The 8,808-nt window shown below is 37.3% G+C and overlaps 1 long non-coding RNA gene across 1 annotated transcript; it reads right to left on the reverse strand.

Annotated features, from left to right (window-relative positions):
- Positions 1-2,574: 2,574 nt before the first annotated feature.
- Positions 2,575-4,114, reverse strand: LOC127131765 (uncharacterized). The gene is made up of 2 exons (XR_007806517.1): positions 3,179-4,114; positions 2,575-2,969 (listed from the first exon to the last, which is right to left on the reverse strand). It is a non-coding gene; the product is annotated as an uncharacterized LOC127131765 (long non-coding RNA).
- Between the last annotated feature and the right edge of the window lie 4,694 nt (positions 4,115-8,808).

Below are 8,808 nucleotides of genomic sequence, written 5' to 3' on the forward strand. Positions count from 1 at the left end.
ATTTTATTTAAATTTTTTTGGTGAAACTCTCATATTTTTTGGATAATTATTAAAATTAATATGAATTAATGAAAATCAAAGGAATAAAAATAAAAATCAGATAATAAAAAAAGTGTGGACCACTTGATCTCCCTCATTAATTGAGGTGGCAGATCAAGTGGTGGAGAGCGCGTGTTCTATGATGCACGCTAGTCAACTGTCCACACGCTTGGTAATCACAATGAGCGCTCCAGATTAAAACATTTTAAAACAAATCAATGGCTCTGAACGCTTCAAGCTCATCGCCGGAGCCAAAGGTCGGTCATCTTCTCCGATGACCCTGGCCGAACTGGTTTATTCATCACCACATCATAAATGAAAAAGGAGGACATGATCTTAAAGAAAAAATGGCGTAGATCATGAATATCACCTCAATTTTAACTAACTCCAAATATATAGAGAGATACATGAAGTTGATCTTTGAGGTGTGTCAATTGAGTTGATTCGATTTGACCTCAAAGAAACTCAATCTTCTTGCCTACATTGGTAGGACTTCAGACAACCAAGGATCCAAGAGAATTGATGAAAATTTAGAGAGAATCGACGAGAAGAAAAATCTGGAAAAATACCTTCAATGATGTGCAGAAATGGATCTCTCTTGCTTCAATCCGTGCTTGATCTTGCTTATGGAGCGTGTGGAAGTAGGTTAAGAGTAATGCAAAGCTTTGGATCCTGGAGTTTTTGAATCTCCAAACAGTGAGATTCAAACTCAAATTTCAATTAAAATTTCTCAGGTTTTCCTTTGAATTGAAAGGGTTTTTGAATGATTGGGGGCAAAGTTGGCGCGCAAGGTCCTCTAAATTGATGCATTGGACCTCTATTTATAGCAAAAGGAAGTGTTATTTGCACAATTGAAAAATCTTCCCAAATTGGCAATGCAACGTACATGCTTGCATGGGCGTGTGCAAGCCCATGAAGCAATGTAAAAAGGTCCCCACAATAAACTAAAATGAGGTTTGCATGAAGCTTGGATGACAAGGCAAAGTTATTTGAATGTTTGAAGCATGAATCTTGCCAACTGATACATGTCTGTTTAAGCCATGCGCAAACCCATCAACCTTTATCCAAAATGAGTGAACTAGGACTCTTGGGAAAGCTTAGATCAAGAGGAACAACTCTTATGTTGAACACTTTTTCATGTGGAACTCGTATCATGGTGAATTTTGAGGTGGCAATTTGGAAATTTCAACATGTTAAAATATTTTCTAAGTGTCAAGCCACATGTTCAATTATTCCACCTTGCCTAACTTTTTATGTGAGCTCCAAATGAGAAAGGTGTCTTCATAAAAGTTGCATCTATTTCAAATGGTCACAAATTTGACATAATTTGGATTTAGGATGAGTGAGTTATGCATTTTTGAAGTTGAGGAAAATCACTTGTTCAATGGTATTGGTCCAAAATGACCTATAATGTATCCTAATATCACATGCTCATAAATTTTGATTTAGCTCTCACTCCAAACATCAAAGTTGAAGTAGACAACTAGAATTTGATTGTGAAACTTGGAAATATTTCATCTCATAAAAATTGAGCAAGTTATGGCCTTGGCAAGTTGACTTTCAAATTAGGGTTTAGACAAAATGATCTATAATGTTTCGACATAGAAAATGATTTTCCAAGCAAAATTAACTCTAGGCCTCAAGATGAAAGTTTTTTTGAATGTCATTTATAGTAATGTTACTCTTGGAACCATTTTCACATGTGTCATACCCCAAAATTCACCCTACCTTTCACAAGTTCATCTAGGTCACTAACCCTGAGCATTCGCATATCCTGATAAGCATTCATCTCATTTACATATCCATTGTATCATAACACATTCCACTTGCATTTGAAAGGACGTAAAATCATGGGTTCAAGAGTGTTATCACACGTGGCATTGAATATGGGGCCTACAAGGTTGAGATCCATCTGGTCATTTATGGAGTTTCATTGGCTTATTCAACAATTCATCATAGTTTCACTTGTCCTTGATCTTCATGCTTTGATTAAGGGATATTCGTTCAAGGTGTTACAACCCACCGCTTAGTTAAGTAATCATTTGGTTGATTTTGCTTCGTTGGATTTCATATCTAGTTTCATGGCATACTTCAGCCGATTTAAAGGCACTGTGTTGTTCAGTCAAATCAATTTTCATCAAGTCATTATTCAAGTCCATTCCATACAAGTAATTACCTATCATTTCACCCAAAAATAAACATTCTAACCAAAAACCATTTCTTAATCATTTTCATATTTTTAGTCCATTTCTAATCATCATATTTTTAAACCCATTCATAATCACATTTCAACCCATTTCAAATCCAATCCAATAACCATTTCATTTTCAACATCCAATCTTTGATCCGCTTATCCAATCCATACCCAATTTCTATTACCATAAAACCAATTTTATCCATATCATATATCCATTCACGTTATCCAAAACCATATTCCAATTAAAACCATTTTAAATCCAAATATCCATATTAATCCACATTCCCAAGTTTAATCGACATAAACCATTTTCATTCATTTCATTTCATCTAAATTCATTTTCCAATTAATAAACCTTTTTCTTTTCTTCATCCATAGCATATTTCATTATCCAAAACATGTTATTCAAATTCATATTTTAATATCGAAATAATAAAACAATAAATGAAATGCAGCAAAAGGGAATGCCAAGTACTACAAGCTGCATCAGCCGCCGCAATATGAAACGCAACACTCCTAGCCACAAGTCGTCGAAACAGCAGCATCCAATAGCAAAAAGCAGGTAGCAGAAAAAAACAACACCAGTAGTAAAATAAACCAAAGTGCAAAACGACGGAAGCACAAGCCAAAACGGCAAGTGACGATGCGCATAGCCAAATGCACGACAATGTCAAACGCAATAATCACAGCAGCGAGAGCGCAATGAACGTCCAAGCCAAGCCAAATGCATAAACTACAAAACGAAACACAGTTATAACATTCCAAATGCACCAAAAACGGCATGAACGATAACAAAAAATTTCTCCAAAAAAACTTTCTAACAGAACTTGAGCCAAACCAATTTCATAACTAATCTAACTAACTACTGAATTTCTAACAGAAAAGTTCATTTCAACTTGAATTTCATGTGAATTTAATAACTGATTGGAGTTCTATAAATACCATATCATGCTTCAGAAGTTGGGGTTCAGAACTTCACATTCTTTAGAACTTCGTCCTCTCCATGAAACCAAGTCAGTTTTCTATCCATTGGAGCATAACAGAGAATCGACGGTGGCAACTGAAATCTTGAAGTAGATGAACGCATCGCACGAAAGAGGATTATTCAACAACCAATCTTTCACCACAAATACGCAACAACGTCGCCATTAACATAATCAATAGCCAGGTTGAGAAGAAGATAAGAAAAGCCGATGAGGGAACGAAAAAGACTTCGACGGTGAAGTCGACGCCGACTTCAAAGAATCTCCGTGTCGGATCCTGGTAAGCACCCTGCGACCATCGCTTAGCTTAGTGATGTGAATCTGTCGATTAGATTATGCTTCGCCATGTCAGACTCCATTTTGCGATCCGTATGCGGTCATTCTGGATCAACTGTCACCATGAATCCGCCGTACCTGAGCTTCGATGTCGTTCCGCTTTGTTGCGAATCTGCAAGTTTCATCCAAAATCAAGATTGGTGTGAGGCCGAAAATCCAAAAGCGCGTCACGAGAGTGCTTAGGTGAAGAAGCGCCTTTCGTTTCCCCATTTTCACTTCAACGTCACAGATGATACGATGGACCTGGACGGTCTGTGGTGATGTGTTGGCTGACTGGGCCTAAGGCCCAGTGAACTTCGTCCTACACCCCCTGTGCACGGGCCTACACCCCCACCGATGGGCTTTGCAACAACCATTCACCAAGGCCCGTTGCTCTCTTTTCAGGTTTTTCTGTTTTGTTATGTAGTTTTTAGAAATAATCTTAATTAGTTATAGGATTAATTAGGATTATTTAGCTTAATTAGGACTTAACAACATAATTAGGAATATTAGGATTAGAGTTTACTTCATAATCAGAATATAAATAGGATAATTAGAAATAGAATTTTAGAGTTTAGGAGTATTAAAATTTGATTTAGGTTACTTAGAATCAATTTAGAATATTAATGTTTTGATTTGATTTGGATAGAAATTTGTAGAAGTATTAAACTTTGATTAGAATTTTTGATTGAATTTTAGAAATTAGGATCAATTAGGTAATCTTTTTGAATTTTAAAAAATAGAATTGTTTAGGAATATTAACCTCGATTAGAAGTTGGATTAATTTTAGAATCTAGATTTAATTGAATTTTAGGTTAATTAGATGAATCTTTTTAACATTTTAGAATATTTTAGAATTTTATTGAATTTAGAAAATAGTTTAGAATTTAGAATCAATTACAATTAGGATTTCATAATTAGAATTTTAATTCAATATTCCTAATTTTGTCGAATGACAGTTTTTCCCCTAGGTTAGAAATAGTCCAATTTTTTGCATGCCCCCTTAGTCATGTAATAACTTAGATTTATCGCTTCCTGGTTAGTTTAATATGCATGTTAATAATCAAAGATAAAACACAAAATGATAAACAAAGCATTTCAAAAGAAACAAAAGTACTTGATTCAACGTCAAGTTGTTTTTCCGAATAAAACTCACACCATTGCAACGTAAATGCTTGATCCAACGTCAAGCATTCTCCACCCACTCCATGATCCATCATTCACATCTCTTCTCCACTCTCTTCTCAATCTCATTCTATCTCTCACCTCCATTCTTCACTCACTATTTTCATAATAAAATCAAACACTTGATTCAACGTCGAGTTCCTTTGTCAAAACATTTTCATAACAAATTGGAATGCAAATGGGGTGTACGTGTTTGTACACAACATTCAAGTAATTGGGTTATCGGCCGTACCTAGCCTGAGGACCCGACACTTGACTTTCCCCCTTAAAACATCTAATGATTTAAACAAGTTAAATCTAGGCGCTATGAGGAAGAAAAAGAATAGTTAGGACTTCATTATCCTCTCGATTCCCAAGTACTTTGATTATTGACTGTACTTAGTCAAGGGTTAGAGACTTGTCTCCCTCTAAGTTCCAACGATTAAACTTTCCAAACTCCTTTCATACTCAAATCTCTTTTGGACGAAAAAGAGTAGTTAGCATAACTTGTCCTCTCAACTCCCGAGTTATTGGACCGTTGACTGTATCTAGCCAAGGGTCTAATGCTTGTCTCCATGCATAAAATCGACCCTAACAAATCAAAAAGTCTTTTTCCTTAGCGCACTCTCTTCAAAACCTTTCAATAAGGACGTGTTACTTCCGTTCTATCGTGAACGAAGCTTAAGCCTCCATGTGTGAGCAAGTAATGTTTAACTGCTAGAGTGCGAGCCAAACATATCCATTTTACCGCAAACAAGCAAATACTTTCTGCTCCCATGACAGAGTATACAAGCAAGTGAACAGTAGCGCGCGAACGTCAATACTGTTCAGTAAAAACAACTAAACAAATACGCCATTTTTGATCCGAACTACGAAGCTCTGACTTCCCTATTGCACGTATGGGGATACGTAGGCACGAGGGCCCAAATCCTTAGGGAGCACACTAACTTAAAACTTATTTTCTCCCCCATCTTATTCTCTCATCACATTCCTGATAGCAAGCAACATACAGATAAATAAACATCCATACGCATTTGATACGAGCAAGTGGTTCCCATGGAATACCATGGATGTGAGGGGTGCTAATACCTTCCCCTTGCATAACCGACTTCCAAATCCGCTCTTGGTTGCGAGACCATTTCTCTCATTTGGGGTTTTATCGCTATTTTCCCTTTCCTTTGGAATAAATAAAATCCAGTGGCGACTCTGTATTTTTCACAGCTCTTCAATATGATGAAAATTATAGGAGATATGGTCTAAGGGGACCTAGTTTTGATTAGATGAATTCATCTGGCCAACCACCATCAACCTACTTGCTAACTTGCAAATATCTTGACTTTTTAGGCTCATGGTAGATCATATATGTATAAGATGGTGAAATTTAAAGTGTCCCTTGAGATATTTGATCAATTGATGATGAATCTTGTTGAAGAAGTTACTCAAGATACCCATATGAACAAGGGTTTTCAATGTAAATCAACTCCAAACTCTTGAAGGAATCTTGATCAAAATAACATGTAAAGATAATTGGGACTCATATATGATGCTTAGAGTCATTGTGGATAATTCCTTGGTTGTGCTCTTAGCAATGAGGGTCTTAAACCCTAGGTATGAAATTTGATAGATAAATGGTGATCATGTCCTACCTACAAAAGAGTCAGGCAAATGCAAAGACATATTTTTGTTATTTTGGTTAGTAAAATGATAATATACAAGTATGATACAATCACATGGTGCTTGGTGATCTCTCCCAAAACAAACCCAATGAAAGAGGGGTAAGGAGGATGCCAAGGTATGATCCCAATGCTAATGTATATGATGAGATTGCATGAGGGATCTTAGGGTCAAAATTGGGGTCTTACAGCTGCCCCTATTTAAGGAGATTCTAACTGAGGAGGTGAAGGTTAAAATCTTCGTATCGACTAAGTAGAATGGGCTTAAATAAAACATACAGAAACCAATTTTGGTCCCTAAGAGACCTCACAATGCCTATGATATGAATGTAAGATAAAACTCTTTGTGGGAAAATATTGCCACAAGGGAAAAGAAATCAGAGAGAACGAAGGTCCGCAAGAGCATAATGCCTTCCATACGGAAAACTCACTAGGAAGACAGAGACTCTGGGGGATAAAAAGGGTTATGCGTAGGCCAGGCTACGACTTAAAGACTGCTGGGAGACTAGAGGAATCCTACAAGAAGGGAAAGACTCAGTTGGGGATACACATGAGCATCTGTAGGGGAAACAGGTAGATCAGAATAAAACTGAAATACTTTAGTCATGTAGAAACAGCGATTTCACTAAGGAAATACACACTCAACTCAATTGGGGAAGAAATAAACTTCAACATAGGAGGAGCATAAATCTATTATTCACTACCGATTATTGGGTACGAAGATAATAAAATATGGTAGAGAGGACACCCGTTACCGGTTAGGGTAAACATATCAAGGATGGCTCGCTGAGGGCCTCTAGGAGGTGTATTCATTACCAGATACTGGGTAAGAATAGACTTGCTGGGGAAAAGCTGAAAAATAGGATTTACAACTACCACTTACTGGGCAGAAGACCAAAAAGGAGAGAATATTTGTCACTGGTTAAAGTGAACATATCAAGGATAGACTTAAAGGGAAGAAAATCCGTCATCGCTTAGGATGAACATATCAAGAATAGAATTGCCTGGAAATGTTAAGGAGGATATCCGTCATCGGTTAAGATGAACATATCAAGGATAAAATACCTAAACAAAAAGTAGGAATTACATCTATCGAATGTTGGATAGAATACCAATCAAAGAGAATATCCGTCATTGGTTAGGACGAACATATCAAGGATAGACTCTGAGGGGAGAAATAGGAATTACATCTATCAGTTATTGGATAGAAGACCACAAAAGAGGATATCCGTCACCGGTTAAAGTGAACATATCAAGGATAAACTCTGCAAAGGGAGAAAAGTAGGATTTACAACTAACGTTACTGGGCAGAAGACCGTAAAGAGAAGGAAACCCGTCATCGGTTAGGATGAACATATCAAGGAATAACCCTCTGGGGAATAATAGGAATTACAACTACCTTTTTACTGGGTAGAATACCAAAGATGAGAGTATCCGTCACCGGTTAGGATGGACATATCAAGGATAAGCTCAAAGCAAGGGAAGAAAATATCTGTCACTAGTTAAGATGAACATATCAAGGATATACTTCCTGGGGAAACATGAAAACGAATCCGCTGGGGAGAAAAAGGGTACTTTTGCCGGGTATTGGGCAAGAAGTAACAAACTGCAAACTAAGAAGAATATTACCAGTTATTGGGTAATAAACTCTTAGGGGACCCAAAGCATCTATCTAGGTAAGATCTAGAAAGAAACGGTCAATCAAGACTCAACCCAATGAGGACATAACTCAAGGGGAGTAGTTCCATCCAGGTAATCAACTAGGGAGGAAACTGAAACGATCATCATCCACGAGGAAATAACTCAGTGGGGAAAGGAGAAAGGTTAAAGTCTTTTTGCTTAAGGGGGCTGACACTCTACAATTGAAGGAGGACAGACACCGAATTTGTATGGGGATAAAGTACCACCATAACAGAGAATCAGAATCACATGAATGATGATGCAATAATGTAATTATATGAGTGTATATGTATATGTATATGTATATGTGTATATGATAATTATGCTGACAAACCGATCACAAAGGATACAAAGATGTTGCAGATTTGAATCATCAATATAATTCTCGACCAATCCACAAAAGAGGGAGACAACCGCTGGAGAAAAGAGAGATCAACATCCAAAAGTCTCAACCCTAGCTGGGGAAGGAGGAGATCTGCTGAGGAAAACTATTATCACGTCTGCGGAGAATTTTAGGTCCACACCATATAAAATGGGAGACAACCATGCAGGGGATAAACACAAATAGCTGCTTAGATCCCAGGAGGAAACTCTGACTGGGAGCGAGTCTGATGGCGATTGGTGGGGAAACCGAAATTCTTCCATAACCATGCGAACTGCTGAGAAAACCGCTCTTACTCCGCTAGAAACCAAATATAAACTCGGTTGGGGAATAAATACTAAACTCCACAGGGGATCAATCAACCAACTCAGCTGG

The sequence above is a fragment of the Lathyrus oleraceus genome, chromosome 1, assembly GCF_024323335.1.
Source record: "Lathyrus oleraceus cultivar Zhongwan6 chromosome 1, CAAS_Psat_ZW6_1.0, whole genome shotgun sequence".
In the NCBI taxonomy this organism is placed as follows: domain Eukaryota; kingdom Viridiplantae; phylum Streptophyta; class Magnoliopsida; order Fabales; family Fabaceae; genus Lathyrus; species Lathyrus oleraceus.